Source organism: Phocoena sinus, chromosome 19 (assembly GCF_008692025.1).
Source record: "Phocoena sinus isolate mPhoSin1 chromosome 19, mPhoSin1.pri, whole genome shotgun sequence".
Classification (NCBI taxonomy): domain Eukaryota; kingdom Metazoa; phylum Chordata; class Mammalia; order Artiodactyla; family Phocoenidae; genus Phocoena; species Phocoena sinus.
In genome coordinates this window covers 26,461,174-26,479,122 of record NC_045781.1, presented here as the reverse complement: position 1 = coordinate 26,479,122, position 17,949 = coordinate 26,461,174, and positions in this window count along the sequence as shown.

The following is a 17,949-nucleotide window of genomic DNA, read 5'->3' as shown; positions in this document are numbered from 1 at the left end:
AGTATAAGCTTCCAAGACTGAACCAGGAAGAAATAGAAAATATGAACAGACCAATCACAAGCACTGAAATCGAAACTGTGCTTAAAAATCTTAAAACAAAGATTAAAAATCTTCCAACAAACAGAAGCCCAGGACCAGATGGCTTTACAGGTGAATTCTATCAAACATTTAGTAAAGAGCTAACACTCATCCTTTTCAAACTTTTCCAAAATATTGCAGAGGAAGGAACACTCCCACACGCATTCTTTGAGACCACCATCACCCTGATACCAAAACCAGACCAAGATACTACAAAAAAAGAAAATTACAGACCAATATTACCACAGACTGGAACAATACATTTTCCAGACAATCAATAATCAATCAATAAAACTTAAGTATTTAGAATATTTAAAGAACTCTTGAAAATTAAGGAGAATAAGAAAAACAACTCAATAGAAAATAAGCAAAAGACATGAATAGGAACTTCACAGAGGAGGAAACATAAATGGCCAACAAAGAGTGGACCTCATGCTCAACCTTAGTTGTAAACAGGGAAAGAGAAACTAAAACCGTAGTGAAACTCTTTTTATACCTACTAGATTGGCCAAATATTAATAATATTAATAAAATCAACTTTCAATGAGGATGTGAGGTGGTGGAAACTCAACCAGCAATTTGAGGATATAAGTAAAAAAAAAACAAACAAACAGAAATAATCAGAAAAACAATCTGGCAGTATTTTATAAAATTAGAAAGTTATGCCCAGTAAGACCTAAAATTTTGACTCTTTGTCTCTACCTAGAGAAACACATGCATGTAAATTCCAGAGGCATGTCTGTGAATATTTGTAACAGTTTTGTTTAAAATTGCTCCAACAGAAAACACCTAAATGCCCATACGCAGAATAATGGATACATAAATGATGGAATACACATAAATAAAATACTACATAGCAGCAAAAATGAAGAAACTACAGCTACACGCATCGATGAGGATGAAATCTAGAAGATGAAATGGAATAAAAAAACAATTGCAGAAGACATACAAAATAATCCTACTTCTATAAAATACATAGAGGAGTCAAACTAAAAAATATAGTGTTTAGAAATATAGACAGATGTGGTAAAATTTTTAAAAAAGCAAGGAAATATTTTTTCAGAATCAGAAGGAAGAAAAAGATGTGAGAGACTATAATATGAGAGGGAGGGAAGCGGGTAAGCTAGAGATGAAAAAAGATTGGCCTTGAGTTGACAGTGGTTGCAGCTGGGTGATGGGTCAACGCAGGGTTCTTATCAATTCTCTCCACTTTTGTTCATGCTTGAAATTTCCCACTACTCACTATGATCTGTTAATGTATTTATACGTACGTGTCCACATACATGTGCATATTTTGATTAAATCTGTGGGAGTGAGGAGGGACGGGGATGAGATTGGAGGGAGGCACACAGAGAATGGCAACCATATTGGCAATGTCCTAGTTCTTAAACTGAGTGGTGGGTGCATGGTGTTTATTACTGCTATGCTTCACAGCCTCAATAGGTGTTATGTATATCATATTCGTGATATCTTCTTTATAATTCAAAAATTAGGAGAAAAAGGAAGAAGAAAGGGACAAAGCAAGAGGGTGAGATGATTGGCCCCAGCCCTCTACTCCTAAACTTTAGACTGCTGAGGGTTTCCCCCCATTCTGTAGATAAGAAAACTGAGTCTCACATGCCTACACGCTGACATGCAGCATCAGTGCAGGCATCCACAGAAGGGTCAACAGCACAGGGCGTTAGGGAACCCGAGATGCAACTCCAGGGCCTGGGTCCGACTCAGAAGTGGGATTTTTGGAACATGGGCTACAGCCACAGTGACCAAGGCGGTCAGGACACATGGCAACTGCAGCCTCATAGATGGGTGCCATCCCCACATGAGCCGGCTCTGATCCTGCTTATTCTTTGGATGTAAACAAGAATGAGGTTGTCCAGCCCACCTGGGAGCCTTGGAGCATATCCGCAGAGGGTCTGAGCAAGCAGGTGATCACAGCCAAACGAACTTGCAAGTTGAAACGTGCAAGTTTTAGAATTCTGCCCATAGCGGGTTATCAGCTTTGCCTACAGGGAGTTCCACAAAGGAGCATGATCCTGGACAAATGCCTGCCCCTCTTCCCACTGAATAACTTGCCCGAGTGAGCCCCCATAGCCCTGCTTCCTCACCCTCTCTCTCCCGGTTTTAATTGCCCTCACAAAGGCGTACCCGCACGACCTGACGCATCTCACTGGCAGTCACAAAAGCAAAGGAACTCCAGGTTACGGCCACAATTCAGCCTCAACTCTCCCCCATTGTGCCCAGCCCCCGGCAGTGGTCTCGGAGCCGTCGGGGGTCTTACATATCTCATACGTGCAGCAAAGTGGGGGAACAATGTGACAAATTATGAACAAGCTCAGAGCCAAGCCTGTGGAATTCTTCCCTTTGTGAGCCTGCATCACATGTCAGCTGGGCTGCCGGGCCAAGGCGGGGACCCGGACCGGGGGTGGGGGACATCCCAGCAGCAGGAGGCCAGCCCAGGGCTGGAACACTTTTCACACTTGGGAACACGGCCCCTTCCCCCCCGCCCCTGCCCCCCACACCTCTCTCTCTGTCACATTACAAGGGAAAAGAAAATTATTTTGACCCTACTTTTAGATCTAAATATTCCACCAATACTATCCTTGCTAAAGAAAACAAAACCCAAGCAAACTTTCAGAGTCCTTTCTCCCAAGGGCCAAAGGGAAAGAAAGCACCAGGGATGTGGGTGATCATACTTTGCTCCTAACACTTCCTCATCCTAAACAGCCTGACTTCTCTTCACCTCCTGGTGCCTCCATTTCCTCATTTGTAAACAAAGATGACGACCCCTACGTCATACAATAAGAGTTCCTACTTCATACAATTGTCATAAGATTCAACATCTATAAAGGGTTTAGAAGAATGTCTGGTACACAGAAAACCCTCACAATGTGTGGTGGGGTTATTATTATTTACAGCAATACGAGGAGAAATATATACCCTGTGACAATTTGGACCATTTTCCCTCACCCTCTCACTTCTTAGCAGGCTCTCTATAAGACGGGCCACCTCTGATGCTTCAAAGTGCCTAGTGAGAGGTAGGGCACTAGAAGCCTCAGTGAGCATCTGTTTCCTAACTGCCACAGGATGACCCCCAAACGAAGACTCTCCATCCCTGGTGCTGAAACAAACTTCCGGGATGAGGATGTGCTCTGTAGCAACTGAAAGGCTTCTCTCAAGTTCCCTTTCCAAGTTGTGTTAGGAGACTTGTACCAAATCTTCTCAGGATAACAAGAAGAAAACATCCTCTACGCCAAGAATTTGTGAAATACACTAGTGATCACTTTAGTATTCCAGGTGCAAACTCCTAAGGCTGGTGCCTTCTCTGAACATAGTTTTGTCACCAAGTCCCTGAACTGCTTTTCTTCCTTTCATTTTTCTTTTCTCTTCTTTTCCTTTTATTCCTTTCTTCTTTCTTTTCTTTTCCTTTCCTTTCCCTCCCTCCCTCCCTTCCTTCCTTTCTCTCTTTCTTCCATTTAGTTTGCCAGTAGCTGTTTTTTGCAAGATTCTCATCAAATTCCTAATTGCAGAGATTTTTTTTTCTTCTCTTTATTTTATTGGTTCAGAGACATTAAGTGAAGTCACACATTTTGCTAATTTAGTTCTCCATAGTTTTTCATTGATAATGGACAATTCAGTGACCACAACAATGATTATGATAGATCTCATCATCAATTTGCCAAATCTTCACAAACCTTAGGAAAGTGAAAGAGCGGAAGAGAAACAAGGTTTAACATACCTCTTGTCTTTGCAGATTAGAAACCTGAAAAAGACTTCCTTTTTAATAGTAGAATAAATAAAAGAAAGGGACACTCCATTCTTTAAATTAGCAATAGACAGAGTAATATGGCAGCACTCTGTCTTCTCCCAAAGTATCAGAAAAAATACTTGTGTGTTTGGCCAACTAATACACTTCCTTTCTTGGGGAGACCTTGGACATTTACCTGGGTTGCATGTCTTAGGGTTTTTAATGTAGCCTGTTGGAAACTGCATTTCAACAGACAGAACTGAGCACACAGAGTAGAGACTGGTAGAAGAAACATCCACAGCTCATTTTATAGCAAACCGTGCAAACAGGAATGGTCTACCACCCTTTTCATGCGTGGTTACTGAACAACACGGATGTGTCCTCTGTCAGGCTATTTGATGAGAGAAAGAATGCAGGTCCCGTCTTCCAGAGTGTAGCATCTCCCTGGGAAGCCTAGTCATGCACCTGTGAAATAGCAGTCACTCAAGGCTGACAACGATTCAATTCCCAGTAGAAGCTGGAACCATAACGATGTTGTGCAATGGAAGAGGGAGGTAGTCGCTGGTAGCAAAGGCTCCAGGGAAGAGGAGGGACCTGGGAGGATAGTAGCATTTGGAGGGAGAAAAGGAAAAGCCAAGAAGGCTCAGATATTGTGAAGACTCAACACAGTTTCCTCTCCATGACTGCGGCAGCCATCACTGATCAATCATCACTAATCAGTCATCACTAATCAATCAGGCCACCGTTGTCCCCCTGCCCCGAAGTCAAGCCTAGGCTTCAGAATCCTTCTCAACACAGCATTCCAGGTAGGCATCCCCAACTGTTTAGGGTGAATTCACAAAATAAAACTTTTTATCCTTCTGAGTGAAAGGAAGTGAGATGAGTAAGCACACAAGCCTGAGAGGAGATATAGGTATTCAAGAGACTTCAGTCATGAGCAAAGTTTCCTGGTGGCCATGAGTGATAGAGACAGATTGGTAGGTTGGTGGAGATTAAGTAGGGCCTAAACTGCCTCATTATCTCTAAATAATGGGGAGGGGTGGGATTAGAAGTCACCACCTGTATTTCTGACAAATCGATGCACATTTTAAGTGGAATGGGGCAAGCTGTAAGGCACTGGCGCGCTACTTACAAATAACTGTGTATCTTTCAGGATGCTACTGAGATGTGGACAAAATACTGTAAGAATAGTATGTCACAACCTACTGCATTTGTAGTATCCTTGAATAAAAACCAGCAAGAGACATGGACAGGCAGGGAGACAGAGCTTCCCTTAGAGGATAATTTGGCAGCTTTGTGGCAGCCCTTCACTCTGCCATCCACCCTACTTCCTGCTCTACCAAATCGGGGCAGGAGATCTCTCAGGCTGGGACTAGGCCGTCTGGTTCTGTCTGGATTTGGGGGTAGCTGCTCGGTGCTTTGGCTGCCCTCCTTTGCCCAGCACAGCGGCACAGGCTGAGGTTTGGAATCAGCACAGGCTGAAGCTTGGAATTCCGTGCAGAATCACACTTTGTTTGACCACATCAGAGAAGGAACACACTTCTGCTTCCCTTTCCTTCTCTCCCTTCCCCAAGGCAGCACCTCCACTCCCCCCCCATGCTTGTTGAGAAAGGATGTCATCATGGTCCCCGGGACCCACAGATGCTGATCAAAGGCAGAGACCTAGCCTATGGCGATAGAGTTTTGCCAAGTCTAAAATGTAACCTCCGTAACCGCAGATGGCTCTTTCTCCATCCCAAACAAATCTTCCTTCATGAAACTAGGATGGCTTTGATTTCTTGCAGTCTATATACTCAGAGATTTTCCTAAGAAACAAAACCCCAAGGGAAAGCATCTTCAGGCCAAGCACATATCTACCCCTGAGACACCAATTTTGTCAGGCAACTTCCCCCCCTCCCTCCACATTCCAAGGGAGATTATTAATTGTCCCCAGGAGAGGAGGGCAGATAAAAGGAAGATCCCCAGTTGAGATGCAAATCCCACAAAAGGAGCCATTGCTTCTCCTCTGTTTGCCAAATCAACGTGAGCCAGAGGTCTCAGTGACAACAGAGAAAGTCATCGCTTAAGGAATCACAGCCACTGCCCCAAACTCTGGATAAGGATTTTGTTTTATTTTAGGAAGACAAAGATGATTTTTTTGTTTAGCTTAAAATTACGAGGTACATAATCTTTCCTTTCTCCTCTGCTCCCAAATGGAGGCTTCCACACCAAATTTTGTTTCCCGACCAGAGAAGGAGCAATTGTTGGCCTCCTCGTGGCCCCGAGGGTCCCCCCCCACCCCTCCAACCCCCAAGCTTCTGTGTTTACTCTTGGACTGTCCCCTGGCAAACAGCATTCGGCAGGGTTATCTGGCCAGTTACAGCCTTCAAGAAATAAATATCTAACACCTTGTTCCCTTCGGCAGTTCAAAAGCCTGTCACTGGGGTACACTGGTGGTTTTAAAAAAGGCTATGATTCGTATGCAAACGACAGGAGGATTTTCATGATTTCATAATAAAATGTGGAAACGCTCTGATGGCAAGTTGTAAGAAGGTGTGAAACAGTGCCTCTGAAACAGACAGATATTTGTGTAAGCATCCTTTATGTATTGCCAGTGCCGAATAATAACATATCAAAGCCCCAACTTACCTCATCTGCCTGGTACAGCCAAGGCATAAATAAAGGGGAACAATGGAATTACTATTACTCACTCACTGAGAGCCAGCGACATCACTGTATCCTTTATAATTGCTGGCAAGAAGATTAATGTTTTGTTACATATCAGAGCAAGGTCACAAGGGGGCTTTCAGGCCTGTCTAAACATCTAGTCTTTAAGCTCCTTCTCTTCACTTGCTCTTTTTTGAGGAAATGAACTTGTAGCGTTTCCTCTAATTATGGTGATTTTTGCTTTTGAAAGCAGGCCCACATCATCACCTCGCTCCGAACACGCACACACACACGCACGCACGCGCCTTTTCCAAATGATATTTGGGGACAGGCTTGATTTAGCGACAGCATATGGGCAATGTTGTTATGAGGAGACCTTGCCCTTTTAACCAATGTGGATAATTCATTGCCTGTCACTGAGGCTTGAAGCCACGGGCTTGGGCTTAAGAGATTGACTTTATTGGGGTCCTCCGGGGGCTCCCTACCAAAGACTGCTAGCACCGTTCGCTGCTCTTCTGTTATGTTTAGCCCGTACACCCGTCCATACAGATGTTTCCAACAGCAAACAGTTCGTGACCCAGAAAGAACAAAATATTTTGGCTTTCCCTGCCTTTCAGCACCTGTTCAAACCAAAGGGCCTTCGGAGCTCTGAGCACAGATCAGAAGGCCCAGCCAGCAACTGGAGAGAGGCCGCGTCATGGCTGGAGCCAAAGTGACAGATTCGGGCCCCTCCGTGCGATGACCCTTAGCTCCCACAAGTGTCAGAGGGAGGCAAGCGGCTGATCCCACGCAGGGGTCGACCAGCTTCATGCAGAGGCTCATGAATATACCTGTCAGCTTATTTCTACTATGTCAGAGATTGACCCAGAAACTCCATGTCCCTCCCCCCACCATTTTATCCTGTATGTTTCAGGGCAATGCCATGGCTTTGGTGCAGCACTGGGCTCGAGCCATCTGCCGTCTGTGCAAAGTCTGCAGGGCAGTAGCAGACTTCAGAGGTTCTTTCTGGGGCTTGGGATAGCACCCTGGGGGTGGCAGAGGCTCTTTACATTTTCCCAAAGAGAACCAGTGACAGCACCTAGAGGGCTTGGGATCAACAAGAAGGTCTTAAAAATACGGCTCAGTGCACAGTAGGAAGCCCTAAGGGGGACCTCTTACCTCTGGCAGAATCTGACAGGAAAGGCATTGTGGAGGTTGCCCAGAGGGTACAGGGACCACCTCTCCAGTGTCTGTTTATCTCACTGCTCCACACCCTTTGCCTGGGCAAAGGGTTTTTTGCTTTTGTTTTTTTTTTTTTTTTTTTTTTTTTGCGGTACGCGGGCCTCTCACTGTTGTGGCCTCTCCCGCCGCGGAGCACAGGCTCCCGACGCGCAGGCTCAGCGGCCATGGCTCACGGGCCCAGCCGCTCCGCGGCATGTGGGATCTTCCCGGACCGGGGCACGAACCTGTGTCCCCTGCATCGGCAGGCAGATTCTCAACCACTGTGCCACCTGGGAAGCCCTGGGCAAAGGGTTTTTAAGTTGCCAACCCCAATTTTAAGGAGATTTGCTTATTTGTTTTTCTTCCTTGCAGCTCAAGGAGGAATTAAGAAGGAAAAGAGACAGCTTGGAATGAAGGTGGGTGCAGGAAGCGATTAGATGTGAAAGGAGGGATGCCCTGACTTCTGCGACGTGCCTCAGCTTCACTAATCACAGTGGCAGTCGGAGCAGTAGAGGCACAATTACCATATGTGCCCTTTCGCCTCGGCATGAAGCAAAGCAATGATGTTACACCTAATATAGCTGCTTGTGCTTCACACACAGTGCAGACCTTCAATAAACATGTGTTGAATCAGTAAGTGACTGGCTGGCTAGCTGGCTGGGTGGATGGATGCATGGATGCATGGATGGACGACTGTGGAGATTTGACACAAGGTAGATTAGACAAACAATCATATTTATTAGGCATATTTATTAGAATAACTAAATCCGCTTTCTCGGTAGAATAAGGCCAGTCAACTAAGCCAATTCCTTCAACTGGGGTTCAGTTGAAAACATGGTGATCTCTTCCAATGCGGGACAAAGAAAATTCAATGTGATGGACTTTTCCGAGAACCTGTACACAAAACAATGTATTCTGTTCTTTTTGTGAAATTTGAGGGGATTTTTCAGGGGCTAATTTTGACTATATGACTAAGATTTCCCCTTATTACACTCACTTTGGTATATAAGAAGCTATCCTCATTATACCTGGGAATCTTATACCCATAACTCATAAATATGACGGGGTGAGATAATGCTCTCTCACCATGTGCAGGCTGAGGTTTTTCTTCTCGCTGGGTGCGGAGGATTATTTCATCCTTCTTCCCGTGATCTGAGAGGAAGAATACCACAGCTGCTCAGATAAACGAATGAATTGAATGTTAGGCTCCTTCCACACATCAGTAATGAACAGGGCTCAGGTTGATAGCTTCCTATAATTTGTTGAGGTCCATCAACACCAGTGGTTGGCAAAAGGACCACAAGGAGAACACGTGAAGTTTTCTGAGAAAGCAGACTTACTAGAAACTCCCACCTGGAAAGTTTAGCTTGGGATGTCACTGCCTTGGAGAATAATGCTATGTGAACTTGGCAAAAATGATCCTCAAGCAGGAAGGGCAATGGGGACTGGAGGGTGAAGAGGCAGATATGTAGTTATGTTAGGGCACCGGATATTATGGTTTGTCGTACTGTATTTGTTAGGTTCTCAACCAATTCAATACAATGTTGTCACTGCTTTTTGCCATATCAGTATAAGAAGCTTGTTGGCCATCGGGTGAGGCTGCAACCCGACCCCATTAACTATTTGGAAGGTCAATGTGGTAGGTATCTTCTAAGATGGTCTCCAATGATCCCCACCTCATACTATTCATGCCCTGGTACAATCCCCTCCCCACGAGTACGGAATGGACCTAGTAATTTGCTCTTAATGAATAGAATATGGCAAAAATGATGAGAAGTCTTTTCTGAAGCTAGGTTTCAAAAGATTGCAATTTCCACCTTGCTCACCTTCTCTTGGCCTCTCACTGGCTTGCTCTGTAGAAGCCAGTTGTCATGTTGTAAGCTGCCCTATAGAGAAGTCCCCAGGGCTAGGAACATAAGGGGCCTTCGACCAATAGCTAGGGAGGAACTGAGGCCTCCCAACAACCACATGAGTGAGCTGGGAAGGGGATCCTTCCCCAGTTGAGGCTTGAGATGACAGCAGCCTCTGCTGAAACCATGATGGAAACCCCCAGGAGACCCTGAGCCATCTAAGCTACACCCAGATCTCTGACCTCCTGAAACCATAAGATAATATTTGTTTCCTTTAAGCCAGTAAGTTTGGGGGTAATTTGTTATGTGGCAGCAGACAACTAATACAGTTAGGATTTGCCACCTAACACGATTTTTCCTTCAGAGTCCAGCTCCCTCTTTGTAACAATCGATATTTGGTAATTTTTGTTTGGTTTGGTTTTTCTTTTGAGGACTGAAAAGAAACTCTAGGCTACAGATAGGTGACTGATATGTTCACTCTGCTAATTCCTTGCTGGAGAAATTCTGTTCTGGTTATTTTCATTGCATCAGAAAGAGCATTGCTTTAAGCCAAAACTCAGTGGCTTACAGTGACATTGTTTTAATTTATTTCTTGGATTATTTAGGTCAGAAATTTGAGCAACATGTAGTTGGATAATTTTTCTGGGCGGCAACTGATACGACACAGAGGTGTTCAGTGAATGTCTGGGCGTGATGGAGGGACCAAGGTAGCTTCCTCACATGTCTAGTGGAGTGCCTGTCCCTTGGGAGTTCATCTGGAGTGTCAACCAGAGCACAGGTGGCCTCTCCAGCCTGCAGGTCTCAGGGTGCTCCAACTTCTCTCATGGCAGCTGGCTTTCCCAAGAACAAGAGTTTCAACAAGTTTGGTTCCACGTTCATCCTCTGAAGAAGGATTTTCTGATTGGTTAGACTCATAGAGAGAGCAACAGGCCCAATTAATACTTGGGGGAGAAAAGGAAAAATATGGTCCAAATAAGTTGGAAAACATTACCTTCCCTGGCTCCCTTTGGACAATCGAAATGTACGTTAGCATATGAGAAACCTTAAAAATCAAGAACACAGTGTAACTTGTTTAATCGAAATTTTGCAAATATATTGAATACAGAACCATAACCCTATTTTGATACATAGAAAGATTATCTCACTTTTGGAAGCAAGGCACCAAGGTTGACAATTTGTCCTTTCAACATCAGTAATATTAACAAAGGCCACTCAAAGATTGTCCAGGGCAGTGCACTCAGTAGAAGCTTCTGCAGTGATGGAAATGTTCAACATGGTAGCTGCCAGCTACATGCAGCTATTGAGCACTTGATATGTGAGTAGTCCAGGTCTAGGTCTAGTTCATCTCATTCTTTACTATTGATTGAAGGTCCCACACTTGGTGAAGTCACAGAGTCCCCCTAGTGCCCTCTCATCCTTTCAGCTACTGACCAGTACCCCTTGACCTGCAGGATGAACCCACAATCAAGCAAGTAGTAGACCTTCAGCACCCTACTTCAAGGCTGAGGTTGTTCTGACTGTTTGTGATGGTTAATTTTATGTGTCAACTTGACCGGATCACAGGATACCCAGATCGCTGGCTAACCATTATCCCTGGCTGTATTTGTAAGGGTGTTTCAGAAGAGATTAGCATTTGAATTGGTGAACTGAGTAAAGAAGATGGCCGTCCCCAGTATGAGTGGGCACCATCCTATGTGTTGAGGGCTTGAATGAAACCAAAATGCAGAGGAAGGTTGAGTTAGTTCTGCTTGACCGGTTGAGCTAAGAATAGATTTTCTCCTGCCCTCAGTGTTCCTGGATCTCAAGCCTTCAGACCCAATGGAATCTAGCCATTGGCTCTCCTATTCTCAGGCCTTCAACCTATATCACCAGCTCTCCTGGGTCTCCAGCCTGCAATGGCAGATGGTGGGACTTCTTAGCCTCCATAATCATGTGAGCCTATACCTTATTATAATAAATTTCTTCACATATATACAGAGCCTGGTCTCCAGAAGCCCTCAGGGACAGCTACTGCTCCCTCTGGGGTAGCTGTCACAGTCTCCCTGTTAGATTGTGATAGTGTATTACCAGGGGGCAGTAATCCCAAGAGTGAGACCATAGCTCTTCAAGGGTATGACATGGAACAGTGGATAAAGCTAGGGTTCCTGAAGCCGTACTGTCCAAGATAAAATCTGGACGCCCCCATTCACTCAATTTGTACATTTGGAGAAGTTAATAGTGCTGTGGTGAGCGGTCCCACTCTTAATACTTGCAGGGCTGAAGGAAGAGCATACAAGGGTCAGTCACGCGTGTGATCTACTGCTCCCTGCTCCATCCATCCCACAACCCCAAGCCCACCCCTACCCTAGTGGACAGCCACTTCTAGACCTGGGAGCGCTTGCTGGTGGGACATCCCACTTTGAGAGGAGAGACCCAGGAAAGAGGTGTGTGCAGCCTGTAGGCAGAACATTCTGAGGTCTGGGCACCCCGAGTGTGGTCTAGAAGAGGGGACGTGAGTTCCACGTGGACCTATCCATTGGCTCAGAATGTCCTCACCACGGAGAGAGGCACAGACTGTAAAGGGCCAGAGTGGAGTGGGTAGAATATGTACATATATACTCAAGCATGCACGCAGGGCCCAGATCAGAGGCCCTTCTTACCTGGATCCCAGATTGGTTCTGGGGGGAAGGGAGTAAGTAAGGGATGGCTTAGAACAGGGCTGGCACCTGGTAAAGATTCAGTAAGCTGCTGTCATTTTTCAATTCAGCTTTACTATGGCCTCTAGCTGTGTAAGGTCCACTGTCCTCTGAGCCTGAGACCTACCAACAGATGATGAGGGAGAAACTTTATTTGAGTTGGAGTGAAAATAAAGCCAGTTCATCTCTTCAAAGAGAGCAGGCCGGGGAAACAGGAGGCCTCAAGTTCCCAGCGGCCATTATATTCTGGATTCATAAGGTCAAACTTTACAGCCTTGTTACTGCCACACTTGCTAATCCCTATCAAAGATACGCTATCTATTTCATCTCTGCATTCAATGAAAACACTTCCATGTTTTTCTTAGAATGATGGCTACAAAAGAGTCATAGGTGACACAAGAATTAAAAAAGGGTAACATGTTTCTAAACAGATATCACATATACGGAGCTGTTTATTGTAATGTAAGTGAGCAAAATGTGAGGTGTTCAGATCGCCAGGAAAAGAGTACTGGAAAGAGGAAGTTTACACATGAATTTGCAGTCACTTCACACATAGAGGAGTCTCAGGGCTCAGAGGAGGTTGAGGCCAAAGATGTGGCCGGGGTGTAAAGGTGTAAATTTAAGGAGGTGCTTGCTCTCTGGGTCGTGGAAGTGTGGGATCAACCTTAAATTTAAGGAGGCTGTGCTAACCTGGGAGGCTTTTAAGAGGGGCAAGTGGGCTTTGACATCACACTCCATCCTCTGATAAACCAGCTGATAAATGAGCACACAGAAACAATCTTCAGATTATTCGCACACCCCACAGTTGGCTGGCAGCTCTCTAGGTTGGAAATGGAAAAAGCTGAGGATAGCTAGGGCTCTTCCCCATGACGAGCCACCCTCCCCAGATGTGCAGACAGCCTGCACATCTGCATGCTTCTTTTGCTTTCGGCTCAGCTGGGAGGCTCACCGACAATGTCTGCCGAGGTGAGCTAGCATCTGATGGGGCTGACCAGCTCCAGACTGAGTCCTAGACCCGCCCAACCCCCTGTAGGATCCAGAGGCATGCTCAGCTGTGAAGATATTTGTCTTTGTTTCCATAGGCATTTATTTGTGTTTTTCCCCCACTGTTTTGCATGTCATTGAGACTTAGAGAAGACATATTGTACGTCCTAAAGAGAAGCAGTAAAAATAATTTAGCTTATTTCTTTCATGTCTGAGTGTATTAATTCTTGCCTACATAGGAAATACCAAAAACAAACTGTAAACAAGGAATCATTGGGAATCAGATTATGCAAGAATAATGACACACTTTCTCATCTAAGATGTGGGGAGGGGGTTGGGGTGATGTGAATCTAGTTTTAGTGCCAGTGGCTTTAAAAAATGTTTTTCTTTTTCAAAGGAAATTACTCAGAATGTGATAAAAAATGTTTTCTGCGCTAAAAGGATTCATTTACCTTTTGTATCATGAGAAAATAAATGCAATCAATACCTCAGTTCTCCTCTGTGGAGAAAGATAATTTCCAAGCTTGAATCCTAGGGATTGGCCACTTAGTTTTGATCTTCCTAATAACACAGATTCAGTTCCTCTTAAGGATTTCTCTGTTACTCAGACTCTTCCCAGATGACTTCAGGGGGTCTCTGCTTTCTTTTCCACTCTAGACCATCTTCCTTTCCATGCGGTCCCCTTCTTTCCTGTAACCCCCAGCTTAGCACCCAGAGACTAAAAGGCACAATGGACTTTAACCTGGGGAAAGAGACAAGTTAATTATTGTGGCCTCCAAAGATGGGGTCTGCCCCACCTCTAACATCAATCCAAAGTGTGAGTTGGGACCAGTTACCTAACCTCATCATCCCTCACTTTCTTCTCTTGCAAAATAGAAACGAAAAACAGTACCTACCTGATAGCGCATTCATTGAATGAATGCATGAAAAGTGCACCCTCACAGACGCACCCAGAGATAACATTTTGCCAGCTACCTGGGCATCCCTTAGCCCAGTCAACTTGAAACGTAAAATTAACCATCTTACCTACCCTGCCACCTGAGATGCTGCCCATTCACTCCATTGAACATGGATTTATTGAGCCACTATTAAGTATCAGGCACGAGGGACACATCAACAAAGACAGACAGACAAGACAAACCACTAGTTACTTCTTTCATGAGAACATTTTATCCACGACAGAAGGTATTAACTTGGGATTTCTAGGAGCCACAGTTTCCAGTAGTTTCTCGAAGGGCTTCATGACCCAGGAAAGCTCATGAAAGCAGTAGAGTCTGGCTTAGTGAGTTCAGATCCCAGCTGTCCCACTCGATAGCAATGTGACTTCGGGCAACTTCTCAGCCTTCCTGTGCCTCCCTTTCTTCAGGGGAACATTGATAACGCCAACCGCACAGGGCTGTAGCGAGGATTCTGTGGGACAGCACACATAAAGCATTAAAAATCATGCTTTGCCACCCAGGAAGCTCTGCAGGAAGAACACATGAGTGTTCATATAATTTTAAATCAACTTTATGGAGGTATAATTTAGGTGCAAGAAAGTACACCCATTTGAGTTGTACAGTTGGATGAGTTTTTTTTTTTTTAGCGGTACGTGGACCTCTCACTGTTGTGGCCTCTCCCGTTGCGGAGCACAGGCTCCGGACGCGCAGGCTCAGCAGCCATGGCTCACGGGCCCAGCCGCTCCACGGCATGTGGGATCTTCCCGGACTGGGGCATGAACCCGTGTCCCCTGCATCGGCAGGCAGACTCTCAACAACTGTGCCACCAGGGAAGCCCAGTTGGATGAGTTTTGACAGCTGTATTCACATGAGGGATATCACCAGATCAAGAGACCACTATAGCTTTACCACTGGCATAATTATTTTCCTTTGTGGCATTGCTGGGGGAATTCATGGCCTTCAGAAAGGCCAAAATATATACTCAGTAAATGTGAACTATTTTTACCATTACCATTAGCTCTGAAAACTCACTCCTTGGGGAAAGTTATCTAGAAGCTCAGAGCAAAACAGGGAAGCTCCAATTTGGGAAAGAAAAACAGCTGAAGACTCTTCTGAGAAAGTCCTAGGGTGGTCCAGCCAGGCGGCAAAAGGTAAGTGGCAGTCGTGGTCTGATCTGCCCCCTCCCTTCAAGCCCCCAAGGGCCTTTGAACTTGACCCCCTCCTAAATTCAGACATGCACATAGAGGGCACCCAGCAGGTTTTGCAGCAGTGTCCTGCTCCTTAGCCAGTCAAGGGTCTCAAGGTGGGAAAGCAGCCCCTGGGCCAGGGCCAGAGAGGTCACTGTCCAGAGAGAAGCCCCTCCCCTTCTGCAGCTTTGATGGAGCTGCCAGATCGCCACCTCCCATCTGCAAGCCCAAGTGTCATGTTTTCAAAAAAGTCTTGCCAAAAAAACCAACAGTGTAGACTCCCAGGAAAACAAGAATTAGATGTAGTTTTGTCAAGGCAGGAGCCCTGCCGTGGCTGGCTGCTCTTAGATAAGATATCTGTTCACCTTTCATAAATGTCAGACTCGAAATAAAAAAGGATAATGAGGTCTCATTTCCACCAAAGCAAGCATGCACCTACTAATTAACCCACATACCACTAACAAACGTGCTGTTTAGATGCTTTTGTTGCAGTTGTCGAGGCGCAAATAGCTTGGGCTCAGAGGATCTGATTTTCTTACCCTCCTCTGCTATTTTTAAGATATTTTAAATGGTCCTGCTGAGTCAACATCTGTTCATTCATTTAATGCACATTTGCATAATACCCACTGTGCGCAAGGCACTTGATCAGGGCTGTGGGGGACCTTATGAGGCTGTATTTTGGGATGAGCAGAGGACCTGGCGCCCCGCAAGTTGGGATGTGAATGTTGACCTCATCACTCTACGTGTGGTTATAAATGTTACACACCTCAGTTGATTCATGGGCTCATATAAAATGGAGATAATGCTTCTGTGTGTTGTAAGTTGTTGTTGGGATTAAATGAGATAATATAAGTAAAGTGTCTAGCAGGTGGAAAGTGGTGGAGCAGGTCAAGGAGAAAGAGAAGGGAGGGAGAAGGAGGAAAAGGGAGAATGGGAGAGGAAGGAGGACGAAGGGAAGATGGTGGAGGTGACAAGGAGTGGAAAACACATGAGGAGAAGTAGGAGGTGGGATCTCTGTCTCATTGATCTGCAGATGGTGAACAAGATTGACACACATACAAATTACCAGGGTGGAACTGGTGACTAGAGAGAGATAGAAAAGTATGACACTCGAAAGAAGGCAGCTAAACCTTACAATGGAATTGGGAGGCAGAGGTCAGGGGATGCAGAGAACGTCAGAGGATGACTATTTTGGAGTCCTTGATGGATGGACAGACCAAAAAGGGAGAGATGGGCAGGGAAAGCCTTGAGCAAAATCCTGGAGGTGGGACTGTCCAGGCTGTGTTTACAACAGTCCCAGCTGGTGGGGCCGGTGGGGTGTGGTGGAAGGCGAGGCTGCAAACATATGCTTCACCTGGACCATGCAGACTGGGTGCTTTGCTCTGAAGGTGGTTAGAAGTTTTGAATGAGAAGGCGATTCCAGAGGTGGAAATCCAAAGTGAGAGAAATAATTCTGAATAATTTCGCTTGACACACTACAAGTAAGGAAGAGAATTCTATAAAGGGGGTTTTGTTTCTTTACTGCGGGAACAGTGATGCTCCCTTACCTCTAAAATGCATCTTATGTCTTTCAAAAGCAATGCTTCAGGAATTATTGTAGTTAATTCTAACAAGTTAGTAGTGAGTAAATGGTGGCCCCCAAAGTGATCAGTCCACATCCTAATTCCAGGAGTTTTTGAAGGCGACCTTATTTAGAATGAAAGGGTCTTTGCAGATGTCATTAAATCAGGGATCTTGAGATTAGATTATCCAGGTGGGTCCTAAGTCCAATGATAAGAGACATACAGAGGAGAGACACAGAGGGAGAAGAGAAGGCCAAGTGAAGATGGAGTGATGCAATCACAAGCCAAGGAATGTGTGGAGCCACCAGAAGCTGCAAAGGGCAAGGAAGCATCTCCCCAAGGGCCTTCAGAAAGAGAGTGGCCCTGCCAGCACCTTGATTTCAGACTTCTGGCTTTGAGGCCAGGGCTTGGTGATTTCAAGAGTTTTACAAGGTAGGAAGCTGGTTGAAACTAGGCAGGGTTTATGACAAAATAATTTTAGATTGGTGGGTAGAGTGAGAAAAGAATCTTGACGCAAGCCTTAATGAGCAAACTGCTGGCCTTGAAAAGTATTTAGTTGATTTATGGGAACAGGTATTTCCTGGAGCTCCAGCTATGTTATTTTTCTTGGTCCCATTATTTTTCAGCACAGGCAGAGGGAAGCATGGGTGTTTAAGTTCTCACCATAAATATATAGAACAGCAGAAGCACTGTTTTAGGCCCCCATGTGTGTGTATGTATGTGTGTGTATATCTCTCTATATACAGGTATATATGGACTTACTCATCAGCCTTCCTAATCTCTTGTGATTTTATGGATGAAACATAGGGTACGCCATGGTACTGAAAAGATCCTTGGGGCCCATGCTTTAACATAAACTTAGGTGAGAGCAGGACCTTTTTCTCTTCATTGGTCACGTGGGAATTAGCATCTCTCCTCTGCCCTTCTCAGAGTATTTATATTATAGTTTATAGTTTGCTAGAGTTGCCATACACACACACACACACACACACACACACATATGTATATATATGTATATCTCTGCCTTCATAAATCTTGAATTCTAATGGGAATATGAAGGAGAACAGAAAATAGAATAGTCAAT